The sequence below is a fragment of the Ambystoma mexicanum genome, chromosome 6q, assembly GCF_040938575.1.
Source record: "Ambystoma mexicanum isolate Mex_15411 chromosome 6q, UKY_AmexF1_1, whole genome shotgun sequence".
In the NCBI taxonomy this organism is placed as follows: Eukaryota; Metazoa; Chordata; class Amphibia; order Caudata; family Ambystomatidae; genus Ambystoma; species Ambystoma mexicanum.
The window spans coordinates 431,885,280-431,904,649 of NC_090937.1; the positions used below are offsets into that span (position 1 = coordinate 431,885,280).

The 19,370-nt window shown below is 44.3% G+C and overlaps 1 protein-coding gene across 5 annotated transcripts in view; it reads left to right on the top strand.

The window, feature by feature from the left end:
- Window positions 1–19,370, top strand: part of LINGO2 (leucine rich repeat and Ig domain containing 2) — a 5,916,036-nt gene that overhangs the window by 4,171,831 nt on the left and 1,724,835 nt on the right. For 4 of the 5 annotated variants that reach the window (XM_069630911.1, XM_069630909.1, XM_069630914.1 and 1 more), the window contains 2 exons: window positions 16,640–16,669; window positions 18,088–18,143. The gene's annotated coding sequence lies outside the window, so the exon portion shown is untranslated. The remainder of the gene's footprint in view (window positions 1–16,639; window positions 16,670–18,087; window positions 18,144–19,370) is intronic. The other variant, XM_069630910.1, reaches the window with a different exon arrangement.

The following is a 19,370-nucleotide window of genomic DNA, read 5'->3' on the forward strand; positions in this document are numbered from 1 at the left end:
GTCATTTATAACGCACCTGCACACAAGTGTTTCTAGGCGTGACAAGACAAGGGATGGAAGATAGAGGGAGGACAAGACAAACAATTTTACTAGGCCTTGTGTCATTCAGATCGTGCAAGTGCGATAACGAGAAACGCAAGGGAAAAGGGACGGGGGAAGTGCAAGGGAGAGGGGAGGGGAAAAACAGGGCAGCAATGCTCTGAGTAAGTGCTGTCAGGGCAGCACAGCTCTGGGTAGTGCAAGGAGAACAAGGGACTGTAGGGTTACAGTTACAGCCCCTAAGTGCATGGTACGACCAGAGGCAGTGCAAGGGTGACTGATCAAGAAAGAGTCTCGACTCAGTGAGACTCTGAGGGTAGCCAAGCAACCAGTCGGTACAACAGATAGGTAGGTCAGGTAGGCCAGCAGGGGAGGGAGAGAGAGAAAGCAGAGGAGAAGAGGAAAGTTTTGAGCTGCTTCCAGAACTTCAGGTGGTCTGCTAAAGCTTGAGAGGGGCAGGGAGGCTATTACGGAGAGAGGCACCTGTAGAGGAGAGAGATCTACCCCCCACTTTCTTCCTGGAGAAGCGTCTAACCCTTAGAGTGTTGTAGGTAGCTGAGCGAAGGGCTTGAGAAGGAAGATATTTTGGAAGAGAGCGTTGGATGTAGTGCAGGCCCCGTGCCCAGAAAGCCTTGTGGACAATGCAAAGGGTCTTGAACTTGATACTTGCAGCAACTACGAGCCAGTGGAGAGATTTCAGGGCTGGAGAGATACAATCCCTGTGCTTGAGGCCAAGGATAAGTCTTGCAGTCCTTTTCTGGATTAGTTGCAGGGGCTGGATAGTAGAGAAAGGCAGATTGAGAAAGAGGCTGTTGAAGTAGTCCAGCCTAGAGAGAACCAGGGCTCTGCAGACAGTGAGCTTCTGGGGGAAAGTGAGAAAGGGAGAGTCCCTTTGAGGAGGAGGAGGAGCTGGTAGTGGGACTTCTTGGCAACGTCTGAGATGTGAGGAGAGAAAGAGAGTGGAGTCAAAGATGACACCAGTGTTGTTTGCCTCACAGGAAGGCGAAGGAAGAGGGCCCAAGGCGGGCGGCCAGAGTGAGAGAGGGAAAGCAGGGGCAGGAGTCCAAATGAGAAGGATCTCCATCTTACTGACATTAAGGCAGAGATAGTTGGAGGCACACCAATTCTGAATCGCAGATAGACAGTCGGGAATGAGCGAGAGATGAGAGGAGCCTGAGGGGAGCCTGAAGGAAAGCGGAGTGTCATCCGCATAACACTGAAAGTTAGAGGAAAATGTAGAGATCAGGTGGGTCAAAGGGTCCACTTAGAGGTTGAAAAACCAGAGTGAGAGGATGGAGCGGGGAGAAAGAGACCAAGTTGGACCTGGGAGGGGCAGTCCAAGAGGAAGGAGGTCAGCCACTCAAGGGCCTGATCCGTGATGCCCAGGTTCTCATGGAGTCGATTGATCAGGATTGATCAGGATGGCATGGTTGACTGTGTTGAAAGCACAGGTAAGATCAAGGAGGATGAGGACAGAAGGAATGCTGGAATCAAGGTTAGAGAGCAGAACTTCACAGGTGTTCAGGACAGCGGTTTCCGTGTCTCTGGCACTGAAGCCAGACTGATGGTAATGGAGAAAACCAACAGATCCCATGTGGAGAGTAAGCTGGGAGATGGCCAGCTTTTTCAACAGTTTGCCCAGGAAAGGGGTAATGGAGATTGGGCGATAGTTTGCCGGGCAGGCAGGATCGGCAGAAAGCTTCTTGAGGAGTGGGTGCATAAGGAGTGCTTAACGGGAGAGGGGAAAGAGTGATTACAGAAATCGGTCAAGGCTGGAGCGAGGGTGTCAGTCTGGTTCTTGATGGTTCTGGTGGAGCAGTAGAGCACCTGTTTGGATGACACTTTCATAGATCGGACTTGTCTAGAAACCTCGTCAGTTGTTGTCAGAGAGAAAGAGGAGAAAGGAGGAAGAGAGGTAGAGATGGCCAAAGGTCGGCCGAAAGAGGAAGAGGGAGAGGAAGAGGAGATGGAGGACAGGATGTGCTTAGTTTTAGCGTAGAAGTGAGATGACAGAGCCATACAGAGGGCCTGGGATTGAACAGGAGATGTAAAGACCTCAACAGGATTGACCAGTTCGTTTCCGATTTTAAAGAGTTTGGCTGTGTTGTTAGAGGCCACAGAGACACAGGCTTGAATGTGTGTTCTATTCTTGATGAGTGTTATTGCTTCGACTGGCATTTTGGCGCAACCAGTCTAGAAATGTCTAAATGTGGCCTGGCAAGCTTTACTATATTGTTATTACATGTCGACACTGATCTACCTTGTGCAGCCAGTTGGACATGTTTTCATTGTGGCATGGCATTTTTAATAGCAAAGCTTTAATGTTCCTGTGCTCTGTTGGTAACTTGCATCTATTGTATTGGTGTAACCCTACAAAACAATTGCAAACACTCTGGCTTTTTAGCCAATTTTTCTCAGACAGTGTGCTGTATGTTATATTAAAACACATATGTATATCTTTCTCCTAGTGCAGTGCGCGGCATATCTGTTCAGCAGCACGTTTGTGCGTATTGCGCAAGTGTGATAATCTAGGCTGTCCCAGAGTGTGGCGCGACCCTTGATTAGTTGCTGGGTTGGGGGCCCCCCTCAGCATGGCTCGCAGGGGGGCCCCCACATCTTGTGTTACGCCACTGGGCAGATTCCATACAAAGCCAGTGCTAAATGCCATCTGAAAACCATAATTTGAAGGAAGTACATTCATGTTATTACAGAGTGTAACAGGAAAGATTAACATTGATTTCAGGAGTGTGTACTCTTTCATTTAACAATCCATTTTGTAAACATGTAAAATTACACGGAAGGGACACAACAGCACGTAAGAGCTAATGTCGGCGGTCCCCTGTATGCAATTTACATTTTGTTATAAATTAACCTCATTCTCTTTGACCATAGATATTAAATGTACATAGGTTGGATGGTGATGACCAACACGCGAGTGTGGTTCATTTCAGCTGGGCAGTGTCTTGTGGCTTTGATCCGCACACTCTGGCTGAGTAATTGCAAACTATGTAACTTTGTTGTTTCCAAGCGGTTGTCGTGGGATTGCCGCACATCCAATAGTTCCAGAGATGAGTCATGGGTCCACTTTTCAGGTACTGAGATACATTCTACCCATAGACCTGTCTTTTGGCTGCAGCCGCAGATGGTGATACCCCTGTACACAATCAAAAGCAATCGCATGGTAACCAGGGGAAACTAATCTCGTAACATGATAGCAGTGCTGTGAGTGAGATATTCAGTGCTGCTGAGAGCAACAACAGGTGCATCCGTAATCAGCAAGTTAGGCAGTGTCGGCATAGAGAGTGTGTCTGCAGCCGGGGGAAGAGCATTCAGATATTATTAGCATGGTCTACAAAGTAGCACTTTGATGCTCTGGTAGACTGTGGAAACACTTTGATGCTCTGCTACACTGTGGAAGTAGCATCCCGTTCAGCAGAGCTAAACATGCAGGCAATATTTGAAGCTTGATTATGCGCCTTTCAAAATGTACTACACACGCACGCCCAAGGGACTTCACATGCACAGCGTGCAGCAATGGCTTAACCCGAATGAAGGCACACCATTTTCAGGAATAATCAGAGCAAAGAAGGAGTCGGGATGTGTGCACTCTCCATGCTATGAAAACCACATGAATTCACACTGTTCACACTTTGACTCCCCTGTGGACTGCAGCCATAGTGGGTTGTCTGACAATTTGAGGCGAAAGCTAATTTACAGTACCCATTAAGACACGCACTGTTAGAGAAATAAGACACTATTTGTGACTGTGCCAATTGTTGTTAAAGAACGACATTTGGGGCCCGAATCATGGCCATACATGAATTATGTGAATGCCCAAAAGAAGCACGTCTGCATCTTGCTCCACAAATGCGAGAAATTATCCAAATACCCCAATCACAAGGAAGTATGTGCAGTGTACAGATGTTGGGCCAGTGCATAGCTCTGACCTTCCATCCTTGCAAGTGTGGGGTCCTCAGACAAAATGGAAACTGCATTTGGCTACATTGGGCCTAAAATGCAGATCATTCAAAACAAAGAGAGAAGAATGCCACATGAAAAGGATTTTTCCAGAGAAATAAAATTGAATGGGGCATCCAGAAATACTTGGCCTCATCACAAGTTAGCCGGTCCGGATTTAACGGTGCTGGTAAAACCGTACCGACACCGTTTTCCGGACAGGCTAACTATGAGTTCTGTGGCCGTGTGGCGTCATACCCACCAGGTATGACCTGGCGGGCATAACGCCACCGGCCGCATATGGACGCAGAAACACTGGCACCATTATTGCATGGTGGCAGTGTTTATGCAGTCCCCATTCCTGTGGAGTCCTATCACTCCACGGGAATAGGGAGTACCAGAATTGCGCCGCCGAATTTATCAGACCACTGGGGCTGTAATGCCCCAGTAATTCCGGCATGTCTGGTGCCGGTAAATCCCCACGAGTCCGGCGGCAGCCTGCCGGTTTTGCCAGCATGGCTACCGCCGGACTCGTAATGAGGACCACTGTCTTGGAAATGTGAACCCACAATTTTGACTTGCAGACTGAAAAGCCGGCTTTTAATTTTCTAATTGAAAAACAGGAAAAGGTTGTTCCTTTGATAAAACAGACAGGCAATGGAGAAAGGTGTGCATTGTGGATATAGAACAATAAAAACATGGGAAAATGATTCTGCATTGACAGAATTATGTAAAATAGAACATTTATGACATGGAACAGGAGAAGACTTCATATGAGATGAGGTCAAATATTGATGCATGCCTCATGTGTGAATAAATACATTGTGACATTTAAAGTACATATTTCTGTTCATTCGAGTTGACTTTAACACTGAGATGCAAAGCCACTTTCCCCCAATGGATGCAAGGACTCTGCTCTGCTCTCTATTGGAAAGACAATCTCTTTGAAGTTTCAGGGCCAGAGAGGAGGCTGTATTCATGCATAAAAGAACAGTTAATGGGGTGGTATAGACAGCTGTGTCAACAGACAGCCAGCCCTTAATGGGTGGAACTCTATCTTCTTTAAAATAAATACACATGTGTGCTCAGCTCAGGGATACTAATCACATGCCTGTCCCTGGGGGATTTTCCATGAGCATGGAGGCCTGCTTTCAAGATAAGCAAACAGACCATCCATTAAAAAGGCCTTTAACTGTGCAAGAATGTTGATGGACTTTATTGTAGACATGGGTCAACACAGGAAGCCAATGGCCAGATCACAACCATTCTGTTTGAAGAAATTAAACCTAATATGCCATTAAAGTCAAAATATGCATATATGTTTAGAAATTGCCATTAGTTTATGTAGAAGATTATTTATTGTTCATTTCCTCAGACACCCTAGATCACACGATAATGAGACAACAATCACTGCAAAGCTGATAAAAAGGCCTTTGTGTTAATGTAACTCTAAAAAAAATGCAACCTTGAGAACTAAAACTACAAACTAAAATGTGTTTATATCTTCCCAGAAAATGGCACAAAGCATAGATTCAGGGAGATGAAAGCTGATTAAATTAGATATCTGTATAGAAAATGTTAGGTCGAGAACTGTTATCATTTTTGTATAAAGCAGAAGAAACCCTAATTTGACCTGCAACATCGTACTGAGATGAGAACTGTTTCAATAAATCAGGCATAATGAGAGGAACACAAATATATCTATTTTGTTATGCTTAACTGTGCAGTAAACACATTTGCCATTTTAGAGTTTTTAATGGCAACATCAAAAAGTCTGAAAAGAATAATTCAATGGGGCGGCTTTATCCCTCCCAAAATTTGAGCTCGCCAACTGAAGGGACCAAACAAAAGAAAAGGTGCAAGCCTTGAATAACTGGATGGAAGAAAGTTGTCCAATCAAAACTCATGACCAAGCAGCTGACATGTCATTATTTTGACATTGTTGTGGGTGTGGTTTAAGAGGGATGCACAATTAAAATCAGAGGACTGCCTGATTTCATCTGAGTGGGACTACTGCAAAATTGATGGAAAAATATAATTGCCTGGAAAGGCCTCAAATGTGGCTCGGGTCTATAGAAGGAGAGGCAGATCCAAATGGGATTAATAGTGTTAGATCCTCATCAATAAATTGCGCCATATTTTGACAGGCCCTCTGATGACACGTGTTTCGGTACACCTAGCACCTTTTTCAAATCAAGGGCATTTCTTTCCTCCAACTGATATAATAATTTAACAAATTATTGTAACATGTCGATATGAATTGTTCTGAGAGAATTCAAACCTAACATGGATTTGCTTGGTTTTGTAGCATGTAGGCTGTTCAACGTGCACTGCATTACAGTTACACATAGATGCGCAGACTTCATCTATGCAAACTCAATGTGCCTCACTATGCCTTGTGGCTTTGCCTCGTTCTTTTTCGCCTTAGTCAAAAGATAAATGTAGACAAACTATGTGTTCTTTTTCATATACATGCTCCCATTGGGTCGCATGCACACTGGCAGACGTAGCGTATAACTTATATGAATGTGTTTTATCCCAACATCAGTATCCTTGTTCTTGCTGTTGCACTATTAAAAATATCTGATTTACCAATCACAAATTCAGTACTTCGTATAGCATTGGCTCTCCAGATGACAGGAGAGTTTTGAACTAAGCAGCTAATGTTTCCTTCGGTTGCCATGGTATCCCGGCAGGACCGTTTGGACCATTTTCGCTTTCTATGGTCCGTTTTACTCCGAACGCCATATTTTGGGAACGCGCACATCTAAGTGCTTTATTGCTAATATACTGTTTCCCAAGCTAAAATGCTTGTGATACTTATATGGATGAAGTGCCATTAGAACTTGGAAATAAGTAGTTAAATGAGAAGCTGTATCTCCCATTCATTTATGGTTTGCTTGCTGTTTAGACCCGGATGGTTCTAGTTACGCATTGAAAATGATTGCAAATACATTATTATAAATTATATTTACGTGCTCAAAGAGGAAACAAACTAGCCTCACATTATTCTAAAATATTATTTCACATTCTTGAATATGTTCTTGTGATTTTTCTCCTTAGTGTAGGTTATATAAAGAACATTCTGCAAAGCCATACATTGTGCAAGAATATGTTATAAAAATCTTACCTAGAATTAGTTTAAATTTACAAATGTGCTATAATTATGCCTAGGAGTTATGCCAGGGCCTATTATGCAACCGGGATTATTTCATTGATGTGATATTAAGACATAAATTACTCCTATCAAGCTCAGTCAGCTGTGCCTGAATGTAGTGTAAGAGGTGGGTAAGGGATAGAATTAATGATTTGTTCGTGCCCCACACACATCGGATCCATAGTAAGTTTTGTGAATCTGTCGATTCGCCACAGTAATATTTACCAAATGACAACTTTCTAGCACCTTCCCAGTAGTTACAGTACATGACAAGGTGCTTTAAAGTATCTAGCTCACAGCTCGGTGAACAAAATTAACATGTACCATCAGAATGCACACCATTTTTTGTTTGCCAATGTTTGGAATGATCATTTGTGTGAAACCGATCAAGCTTGAATCTTAATTATAGGTCATGAGCCTTGTGACATGGGAAACATAACAAGTATGGCGATTAAGGATGTGTTTTTTCTCACAAATAGAGCATACCCCTAATACAATCATTTTCATAATGCTTCCCCTTCACCAGTGGTGGGCAGAGGCAGATATCAAGCAGATTCATCTCTATGATTTTAGTAGAGCTTTCATTTTACCCTCAAAGCATACCTTTGAGACTGGATGGGCATTGGTTAACATCTGTGATAATTCCTCATACAGTGAATTGCATGGAGGCAACAACATTTTGGTATAGTGTGTTAACATCCTCCAATGATATTTGAAGCCATAGAAATTGGCCCAAGTTTGTGTATAAGAATTGCATTTGGAAAAGCATTGGATAATCCAAGAATGCTTTTCCAGATCCTGCCTTGAAGTGGATTCACTATCTTATCAATGTCCAAAAGGCACAAGTAAAGAGCAATAAAATGCTAAATAATACAGTGGCTTCCACCTTCAAGGTGCACAATTCCAGTATGGGCATGATAGAAAATGTGCATTGTCTGTGGAAAATCAGTCTCATTTGGGATATTAAGTGTGTAACCTTTGTGTTTAGTGAGTTCTTCCACATTCAGAGTGAAGTTGTGTCATACAAATTGTACCCCAAGTATAGCATAGCCATTGAGCGCTGAATGTCAGAGCCTGCGATAAGCCATTTGAAGGTTCAATTTGTTTTCCTGTTCGTAAATAGGATTATGTTGGATTCATTAGCATTTGTCTGCAGATTGTACTTTTGAGCATATGTGGAAAAGAGTTGCAATTTTCTTTGAAGACCATATGGGGTTCAGTCAAACAAGATCACATCATCAGCAAATGCCAACCAGTGAAGACGGAGTCCACCTAGTCTGATTGCAAAGATGCCTGTGCTTCTCCACATTTGGTCTAGATCACAACGATGCAGGTTGAACAAAATCGATGCTAAATTACAACCTTTGCTTCACTCCACTTTACCATTGTTGATTGGATGGGCAGACGAAGTAGATCCTTAGTATTTTTATTAAACAATAATGTAATTAATTCCCACGTAGCCAAATTGTACAGGTTGATTTTGTTGAAATTCAAAATTGCCTACCCCAAAATTCCCTAAAGAGAGGGCTGCATTAATAACAAAATTTGCCACTGCTTTCCATTCCCCAGAACCCTGCCTTAAAGCAGAGGGGATTCAAATGATCAATTGAATACCTGGGTTCTGTGTGCTGGGAAAGAACAGTGTCTTCGCAAAGTTAAACAGAGTGGAGTCACTGTTTCAAAAAGCCTACCTTCTACTGAAAATAAGTTAGCTGTTCCTACTAGAAGGGAGATGTCTTGCACAGTGGTGAAAGAGAAAGGGTTTCAAATATAAATAAAAAAGTGTGCGTTCTGAAAAGTGTGTTGTGTTATAAGCCTGCCAGAATTGTTAAGAGCGCAACGCAGTCCAAATTATGTTTGCATGTGATTAAGTTAAACAAAACTGCTCTCATTTCCAAGTGCACATGGAGATTAAAAAGACAGATTGTTGCATGTGTGTTTGTCTTCATTAAACGTGTGGCATGTTATTCAAATTAAACTTCAGATAGAGTATCTCACTTATGATCTTGTAATGTTTCAAGGTGCTACATACTATAAAAAATTACCCTCCTTCAAAGCATTTTGACTGTACATGACATGTTGTGAGGTTAAAAACAGTTGGTGATCTGTATTATCCCGAACCGACTAGTGTTTTCAATTTGAGTAAAAAAGAATTATTAAGAAAGAAAAGCATAAGGCCACGGAGTGAGGCGGCATGATCAATATTAATGATCCTTTTCTTCAATAAATCTATATTCTTTCTGTACATCGGCCTGGTTCTTGGCTTCTCTGTGGCACAGGGCTGAGGGACCTACGTGGTTCTATCTGAATCACAGACAGGGCTAGATTGATCTAAAAGGGATAGTGGTCTGGCACTTTTGATTGGGGAGGGAAAGAATTCCCTGCATCGATGGTTGCCGAATAAATATATTTCCTAACATAACGTAGGGGTCTGCAACCTTTGGCTCTCTACATGTTTTCCACTACTAAAACTCATGTCAACACAGTCAATGATGAGAGCATCATGGGAGTTGTAGTCCAAAACATCAGGACAGCCACAGGTTGCAGATACCTGCTGTAAGGAACATGCAGGTGAATCATGACCACCTGACTACAGTGCACCCTCGTTACAAGGGCTGAATTAAAATGCAGATTATCTATGCTCCAGCATTGTTGTTATATGCTCTAAGACTATTTATTTACCCATGTCCCTATCCTGAGTGTACAATGGATAGGCGTGCCTTCTGCAATGCCTATCCTTTGTGCCCCTTTGAGCCAGGGCACATACACATTTGCCTCTGTTTTAAAAATATGAAAATTGCAGGCATTCTCATTTGGCATGCCCATTCTAAATGTATTTGGTGAAAGCCTGCACCACTGCACCACACATGCTAACCATTGGTCGATCAGAGACCATGAGTTGGATGTGTGTCAATGCTTCAAAATGCTTCCCTGCTGGAGTAAAAAAAAAAGACATGTTTACCCAGCCAATGGCAACAAGGGTAGAATTCTGAACTCGTCTTTTCCCATTAGTCTTGCATTAAATCCGGGTGATGTGAGGTACACACACTGGTTAAAAAAGTATATGAAGAAAAGCAGCTTTAGATATTCTGTAAAGGGCAGTAGTGTCTTCAAATACTTGGAATCGTACAGTGCATTCAAATCTCACATTGCCTTAAAAATGCGGTGTGTCGTAAAAGTACCATGACCTGCTTTTGCAGGCGGGATCGCTGTTGTGTGAGAGGGCCATAATTGCTTGTTATATCTCCCGTATCGCCAAGGGGCAAGAACAAGTGTGCTATAAACGTATTATTATGACACAGTACCAGCGCTAAAATTGCTGAGATTGCATTATTGACATTAATAATTGCAACACGTTGCTGTGTAGGTCTAGCCTGAGAGAGAAGAGGTACACATATGTTTTTTGAAAAGAATGAGGCACGCACACTTTGAGAAATGCAATGACGATGTTGGTGCATCAGGGAACAGACTAATTAGGTTGCCACGTTGTTTGCAGATAGTTGTAGACTCAGCATGTTCGCTGTGAGCAGCGCGTGACATGAGCGTCCGCGCAAACAGAGAACGGTAATCTCCGGCGGCTTCTTAGAATGTCTGCAAATTACAGGTTAAACCAGGACAATGCTTGGGGCTTCCTTACTGTTGACATGTTGCTGACTCGTGGCTTCGGGGGCTTCAGTTCCTGTTCGGAGAGAGAGGGATGTTGGTAGGCAACGACGTCCACGTTTAATTGCGCGCATTCATCATGGATGCAACGTAATTGGCAAACACTAACAAGTTATAGGAGCACTGATATGTTACTAAGCGATTCCGAAACGCTGGAAAATCGAATGGCATTCCGGTATACTCAAGTCAAACAGGTCTGTTCCCTGGGTCTTCGGCCGCAAGTAGTTTGGATATATTGCTTAAGATTTCCTGAGTTGTCTAATCGCCATCCTCTTAGCCGGTCTTGCTGACGCCGTGGCACTGCGTACCAGCACAGGTACAGTGCAGCCAAATACATGTCCGCTAAGACTACACTAAGCGCCTGATTCATGGAATTTTTAGCGTGGTGCACTCTAACGCGTGTGTACGCCCTTAAAGGGGCCGGCACCACAGTGCATAGTGACTTTGCCCGGGTTTAAAGTGACTCTGCATTGCCAACAACCAGTGCTGGTCATTTGGCGGATCCGAGATCCGGCACCAGATATGGAGCCGGATCTCGGGATCCGGCCAGAGTAAGCCGCCCAATCACATGAACAGCGCGCTGGAATATATAAAAAAAAAAAAAGAAAAAAAAAAACCGGTGACGCGGCATTGCCTTTTACCGCGGCTTCGGCACTGGTGTGTAATGCACAATGCTCGCTAGATGTACAAATGACTCCTTTCAGTTGTACATGTAGTGAGAATTGTGCATAACACACCATTGCCAAAGCCGGCGGTAAAAGGCAATGCTGCCGTTGCAGCCGCTTTTCTTTTTCAATATATAAATTCCAGCATTGCTGGATGTCCACTACGGGCCCCACACACTCTAGACCACGCCCGCCCGTGCACTGCCCGCTCCTCAAACACCTCCCCCACCTCGGCCCTTCTGTTGTGGTATCCCCCCACATTCTTTCCATTTCCACCACTGCCAACAACACCCTGATTCACAGAGCGGTGCAAAGCGTCTTTTTGCAGTGAAAAGTCACTTTGCACCGCGCTTATAATTCCATGAATCAGGCCCTAAATGACTGGGCAGGATAAAGTCTAAAATGATGGTGTGCTGGAACAAATTGGATAATCATTGTTTTGATATATTTGCTACGTGAGCCAAACAGGGGACGCCTTCCTGCGCCACAGGGTTAGATGCCAAAGATACCGATGGAGGTGCCCGCAGAGAATTCAGTTGCTTATACTTTGGGTTATGCATCTTTGCTTTTGTTGATGTAGTTAGAAATAACACCTGCAAGCAGAGCGGTGGGATGGCACGCCATTGACACGATGCTCCTGCCCTTGGCATATATTTCACAATGAAAGTCATTATCTGAGTTTTAGACTTAGTTAATTGTACTAACATCAATGCAGTAGCAGATTACCAGAGAGTACCATGAAAACCTAGATATGGGAATGTGCCCCCTCTGGCATGGAGTCATCTGGAAACCCTATCATAACGAATTTGCTGAAAATCCACACAACTGCATGGAAGCAAACCACTAACATGCCAAAGGCCTAAAATCTTACACCTGCCCTACTTAAAAGTGTTAGGGCTTTATAAGGATAACATAAGAACATGGTTCCGGTATTCTCTCTCACACACTTTTTGGTAGTATTCCCAATTTCCCATTGGTTTCTCAGAAAGGTCCAATCAGCCACTTAGAAGGTTTTTTGATGTAGTTTGGGACTAAAATCAAAGGCAAAACAGCCAAAATGGTAGATGTAATGTACACTCTTACTAGCAAACCTAATAAAACAGACACATTAAGAAATTCTAACCGACCATAGCAAAACCATTGCAAATTTGATTGTATCGTTAAGTATGTTCAATGTTAGGTTGTTATTAAAAAAAATCCAAACACAGTAATGTTTTACATTCAACAACATTGAGTGTGTGTCTTCTTTCTGATGAAATTGCCAGCCATCCAGCACAGACCGGCACACATATGTGATGGATCAATCGAGGGGTGCAAATTGTTTTACTGACACCTTTGGCCTGCCCCCGGCAAGGCGAAGGGAGTCATTCTAAGAGTTACCTTTATAGTGAGAGTTACCTTTATAGTGGTTTGAATCCTTTCCATAACTATGTGTTTATCAAATGTGCTAATTCCTCGACAAAGCTTCAACGTTTCTGCTACGCAGAGCCCTATCTATTGCACTGCACAATGATGAGGAATCTACTGTTCAGGAATTGTCCTGGTGAACATTTTGTAGCACTACCTGCAGTTATTCCACAGGAAATCCCCAGATCAGCAGATGAAAGGACCCCTACATTCCTCCACCTACTGAATATAAGCTACGTGTTCATGCATACAGGTTAGCTTGCTCAAGCTCAGCACAGCCAAGACAAAAATGAGCCTTCCACACAATATCCACAGCCACGTACACGCTGAGGACACACAGCTATACCTCAAGATCGACTCCATCAAGGAAATATGTAGGCTGAAAACCCGCCTCTTGCTGATCCAGTCTCAGATGTCCAGTGCATACTTGAAGCTCAACCCCTCCAAGACCGAATTCCTACTCGTCACCAACAACACCAAACAGCCAGACATACAGACTTGGCTATCAACCATGAACTTGGAGGGCTTCACACCTGAGCTCACCTCCTCTGCCAAATCGCTCGGGTTCCACATCGACACACACCTTTCCTTCAAAACGCCTATAGCTAAGCAAACTCAGACAACTTGGTATCAGCTCTCCCTCCTCTGGAAAGTCAAGCCCTTCCTCCCTCTGGACAGCTTTACATTCACCGTTCAAGCTCTGGTCCTATCCCAACTGGATGGGGACAAAACACTCCTCGAAGACCTGCCGTCATCCTCCCTTGTGCCGCTGAGAAGTGTCCTACATGTGGCCGCATGCCTCATCAAGGGTGAGGGTCGGACTGGGACAAGAAATAGGCCCGGACACCCCATAAAAGTGGCCCAGTCCTCGCCTCAGAAAAGTGGCCCACCCCTCGCAACCCTTGACCTCTGATGACATCACCAGAAGCAATGTCATTTGATCCCACCCCAAAGTGACATCCCTCGAAGCGAGGAAACACGACTTTTCACCTCTTGACAAAACAGGAAGTGGCATCAAATAGCATTGTTCCTAAGTACACTACAAAATATATGGTTATGATTTCACTAATGTGATATACATTTCATACAAGAATGGATCACCATATGTATCATTAATATCTGTGTGTATAGATCCATATTGTCAAATTACTGTCAATACAAGCACAGCGTCCAATTCCCTAAAGTATCCAAAAAGCAAAACATCTTTTTATTTTTTATTTTTTTTAAACCAGCCCAAGCGTGGGCATAAACCGGCTCCCACTCCTCAGGGACAATTTCGGCCAGGCCACGGGCTGAAAGGCTGAGGGGCCAATCCGACCTTGTCAAGGGTCTAAACAGATATGACCACATCACCCCGGTCTCATCGACCTTCATTGGCTACCACTTCATGCACAAATCACCTTCAAGTCTTGCTGCATCATCTATAAGGTAGTCGTCCTCTAGTCACCATGCTACCTTGCAGAGATACTGAGCATCTCCGGCAGACATCACACCATCAGAACCCAGGACACGTGCAGACTTGAAATGTGCCGCCGCAAAAAGGAAAAAACCAGAAAATAAGCCTTCTCTGCCTACTCCACAAGACAATGGAGCCTTCTCCCCGTCAGCATCAGGCTCGCCCCCACGCTCCAATAACTTAGAAAATAACTCAAGACCTACCTCTTCAAGGAATGCCTCCACCTAAACGCCTAGGCCATCACATCGTCCCTTGCACAATCTGACTCGCTCGATGCCGCCCACCCCTCTCCTCACTGCCACCAGGTACAGCTGTACCCCTCCTCTGTGTATCCCTCCCACAATGTATTGTCATTTAAAGCAATACATGAAATACCTCTGTCACCCTGCCTACTAACCCACAAATATGCAGACCATAATGTACCCAATAATGCATATCTTCAGCGCTACGGTGCGGTTTGTAAATATGTCTTGTTTTTTGTTAGTATAAATGAAAGCATTTTTGTGACATTCCTGTATCTAAAGGTGTTTTCTCTTGAGCTAGCAGCTACCTAGCTCTGCTGCAAACTTGTGACCCTATGTCACGCCCTTGGTTAGGGTAGCTTTGACTCAGTTTTGCTCCTACTGTACTTCCTACCCTCTTGAGTCAAGCCCCGTTCAAAAAAGAGGGAACCTCCCATTTACTTCTCAAGAGCTAGAGAATACAGCTTCTCGCTGCTCTACTCTTATCTGTGATACTCTCTCACTCAATTCATTCAACGCAGTAGCCTTCAAGACAGTCATGTGGTCTATGGCACACGCCACACATATTTGGGTGCACAAAATAATGAAGAAAAGCATTGTATCTGAAAATGTTTCTGGATATCAAATGTGATAATTGTAACTAATGTTTACTTTATGATTTGTTAAATTCTCGCAACCAATGTTTTGCTCTCTCGACAGTACAGCACCCTGTTGCTCCTGAGAAAGATTTCCCTTTCAAAATATAATAACAATCATAATAATAATAATAATAATAATAATAATTGATAAATGAACGTATAGAACTATTGATGGGGATCTTTCAACTATATATATATTCGGCTCAGAGGTCTCAGGTGACATCTGGTAGATAATGAGAGCATCGCTCCAGTTGTCCATGATGTTGCTGGGAACCCTGAGGTGAAATATACCTCAAAGATAAGAGCTATCAATCTGTTATTGTATAATGCTTATGCCCCCTGGACCTTGTTCCCTCTGCCCCACATGCTTCCCATCTACCAGTCTTTGGGGGGCGGGGGGATGGAAGAGGAGGTTGGTGGGAAAATGTACAACACATAACATCGCTCTCCTCACCACAAACAAGAAAGCATGTATTTGGCATTCTGCCCCTCCATGCTCTTTTGGTGACACTTCCCTCCCCCTCAACAGCACTCTGACAGCCTCCCCCATCTCACTGATGTGCCCCTTTATCCGTCCCCAACCCCTTACTAGAAACATTGCACCTACCACCCCTCCCCCAAAACTCCCCAGACCTCTCTTTTTTTGAAAGCCCACCATCCTTTCAATCAAAAGAAGAAATACCTTACTCACAGAGCACATGGCTTCCTGCCACCCAGTCCCACCTCCCTCATTTACCTTACCCTTCTGCATTCCAGAGTGGCACCTTGCGGGAGGTGGGCTGCAGAAATCCCACAATTTGTCAGAGCTGTGCCTTCCATGCTGACAGAAGCAGAGCAGCCCATGCCAGGGCAGGAGCCGCCGCTGTGACCAACTCTCAGACTTGCGTCTCCCACAGCGACACAGGAGCCGCAGACTGTGCAGGGGGCTTGCTCTGCTTGGGGAAGCCATAGAAACATGCAGTGTCCCCTTGCAGTGACATCTTGGGGGTGGATTATGAAATTCATAATCATCTGCCTTGGGGGTGTTGGCAGGCCTGGAAAAGATCCGGGTCTACACTAATGTCCGGACTGCTGAGCCTCGGGTCTAGCTAGCCTTTTGGTTATATCCCCTGAGCTTCTACCCGAAGCCCCACCCCTCCGGCACTCCCCTTAGCGACGCCTCTGCTTGCAGTGACAGGATACCGAATTTAGAGTGCGAAATGGTTGCTGATGGCTTCCAGGGTGCGCAATACACAACCTTTCAGTGTTGTTATTAGGCAAAGAAATGATGAACACTTATACTTGTTGACTATTTGTTTTTTTTTAAAGTTATTTATTTATTTAGTGTTCATCAATAATGCTGAATACGGCACACTGATGTTGAATATTTGTGTAATTTGCCTGGATGAGTGACTTTTTTTTTATTGTTCTTTCAGGCTCCGACATGTCGCTTCTCTGCACTTGAGGTGAGTGTCAACGAATGCCCCATGCGTCTCGCCATATACCCACTGCATTTAGCATTGTGCGTTTCTGTTCAATTGCGGCAATTGTCTTGTGACCTTTGGAGTGAATTTCTAATGAGCAACTCTAATTACAATTTCCACGAGGGAGGGTGAGCAGGATTTCATAAACAACACCTCGACAATGAGCCATTCCACTCGGGACACACAGCTGGGACCTGGGCGCCATCAACAAGTCTGGAGGAGTGCACTGACCACACATGCAGGAGGCATTGTTTAAAAAAATAAGTCTGAGCTTAGCCAATCGTTCGGGCTTTTCTATAGGTAGACATCGTACCCCTTATGCATTTTTAATTAAACATGTGTTCTCCAACACATCCCAATACATGTAATAACATGTTAATAGTATACTTTACAATTTTCGTTCTTACAAAACAAACACATATTAACATGTTAACTCTACTCTAACGTCCCTATACAAAAGTAAACAAAAGCGAGATTGTGTAAGCACTTTAATTCAGTATTGTGTGCTGGTGTGCGGCGCTGGTTTTAAATCAAGCAGCTGAAGCCACACTTGGTCAAGAGTGTTCTTACACCAGTAAATAAGTAGTTTCAATGAACCCATTACCTTTCTGACAGATGCCTCTGCAGGCAGGTATGTCTGTTGTAAATCACCTTCATGTGACATAGAGTTAGCTGGCAGATAGATTAGTAGCTATAATTAAGCCATTAAATGGGCCTCATTACGAGTTTGGAGGTAGCCAAACTCCGGTCCGGCACCGGGTCCCACAAAAGGGGAATTACTGGGCCATTCAGACCTTTGCGGGCCCAGTAATTTCCCTTGCACGGGACCCGGTGCCGGTATGTCCCCATTCCCATTTGAGCCCAAATAGGGCTCAATGGGAATGGGGAGGATGGTAGCAGCGATACCGTTCATAACGGTACAGTTGCTACTATCCTGTTCTGCTCGTGGGTGCCGGTCTGCACGCCTGGTCTGACCAGACGTGCAGAGCGGCCCCCATGAGCAGAACTCGTAATGTGGCGGCATGGCAACAACGGCGCTGGTAGTGCCACTGTTGTAATGAGGCCCATTGTCTTTCAGACGACTTGGTTTTTCTGACAGAAATATGTGTTTAAGCCACAATCACCTTTATGTGACAAAAATGTAGAGGGCACTGGGAACATGTCACATATCATTCTACTGGTATATAAGTATCCCTCTGCAAATGCTAGGAAAAAAAATACCATGTCCACATTTCCTTTCTATACCAATCATTATTGTCAAGCAGGTGGGTCACGTGGCCTCCATGAGTGAACACTTAAAACATGAACCTACACGTATGAAAACAATGAAACCTCCATGTATTTCGGTTAATAGTGTAATGATGTATTCTGAAGAAAATGTTCATGTTTTTTGTTTTCAGGTGTGTGTGTTTTCGAGGTGGAGAGGAGACCCCCCTCTTGGCATGCAGCGGATGAGGTAGGTGGTATCACATCCCATACACAACAGAAGAGTCCCATAATGTGGCAAAGTACTGTTTTATTAACAACATCCAGATAACACATGGACAGTGATTGATATCACAATGATACCCACATCTCCCTCAGCTTGGTACAGGCTTGCCACTGGGTTTCAAGCAAATATGATGTAACACACAAATGATACATTGCACATACTTAAGGTGGGATGGGATTGGGTGAGTAATGTATGGATTCTATATATGGTTAGTAGTCTAACTGGTCAGGTCGTATCTGGGAGCTCTGCCTGGGACTACCCACAAAAAGATACATGGGGAAACATGACATCAGGGTATTCCGTGAGTGGTGGATGCAACACTGTTGAGGTGAGCCTTGTAGGTGAATAGGGATTGGTCAGGGATGTCTTTCTCAGCCTTGAGCCTTGGCATCCTGGACACTTACTAGCTCATGAGCAACAATTGAAGGTGATGAGAACAGTGTTGACGTCTTGAGTCGGACCTTCCTAAATTCCTGAAACTCCTCAATCCATTCCTCTTCTCCTCCTCCTTCTCTCTCACTCTCCCTTGCTAACCTCCTTCTCTTCTCTCCTGTTTCCCTCCCTCGTTCTCTTCCCTATCCATTCATTCAGCCTACTCGTCACCTGATGTACCTCCAGAGCCTCACAGGTCCCAGGCTCTCCCGCCAGTCCGGCACTTTCCTTTGGGCCCCCGCACTCTCCTTGCATTACTGCACTTGGAATATGCTCCATGAGAGTGGCATCCACTCTGCACTTAACCCTGGCCCCTGTAGGACTGGGCACACGTGTTCCCCTCTTTCGCACTTCTCTTTGCACACTTGCACAACCTGAAATGTACTAGACTTTGCATGTTTGTCTGTCCTGTCCTCCTCTATCTCCCCTCCCTAGCTGGTTATGGCTGCATGCCTAGGCACATTGATGACCAACCTTTTTTGTCTTGTGTGTCCTCTCCCGCTCCTCCCCCTTTTCTTCCCCCACTATTTGTCACACACTAATACTAATAGAAATGGCCAGGCCTAGTTTGCTAGTTATTGCTGATAGATCATTCAGAATCTTCAAGGCCTAAGAATGATGATGATATCCCCCTGTTCCCTTCCCACCTTGAAGCACTTTGAAGCACTTCACTTGTGTATACGTGTTCTATGAATAAACATTTGCAATTACGATTACAATTTACAACAGCCCCAAGGTGCTGCTTGTCTCAATAAGGTA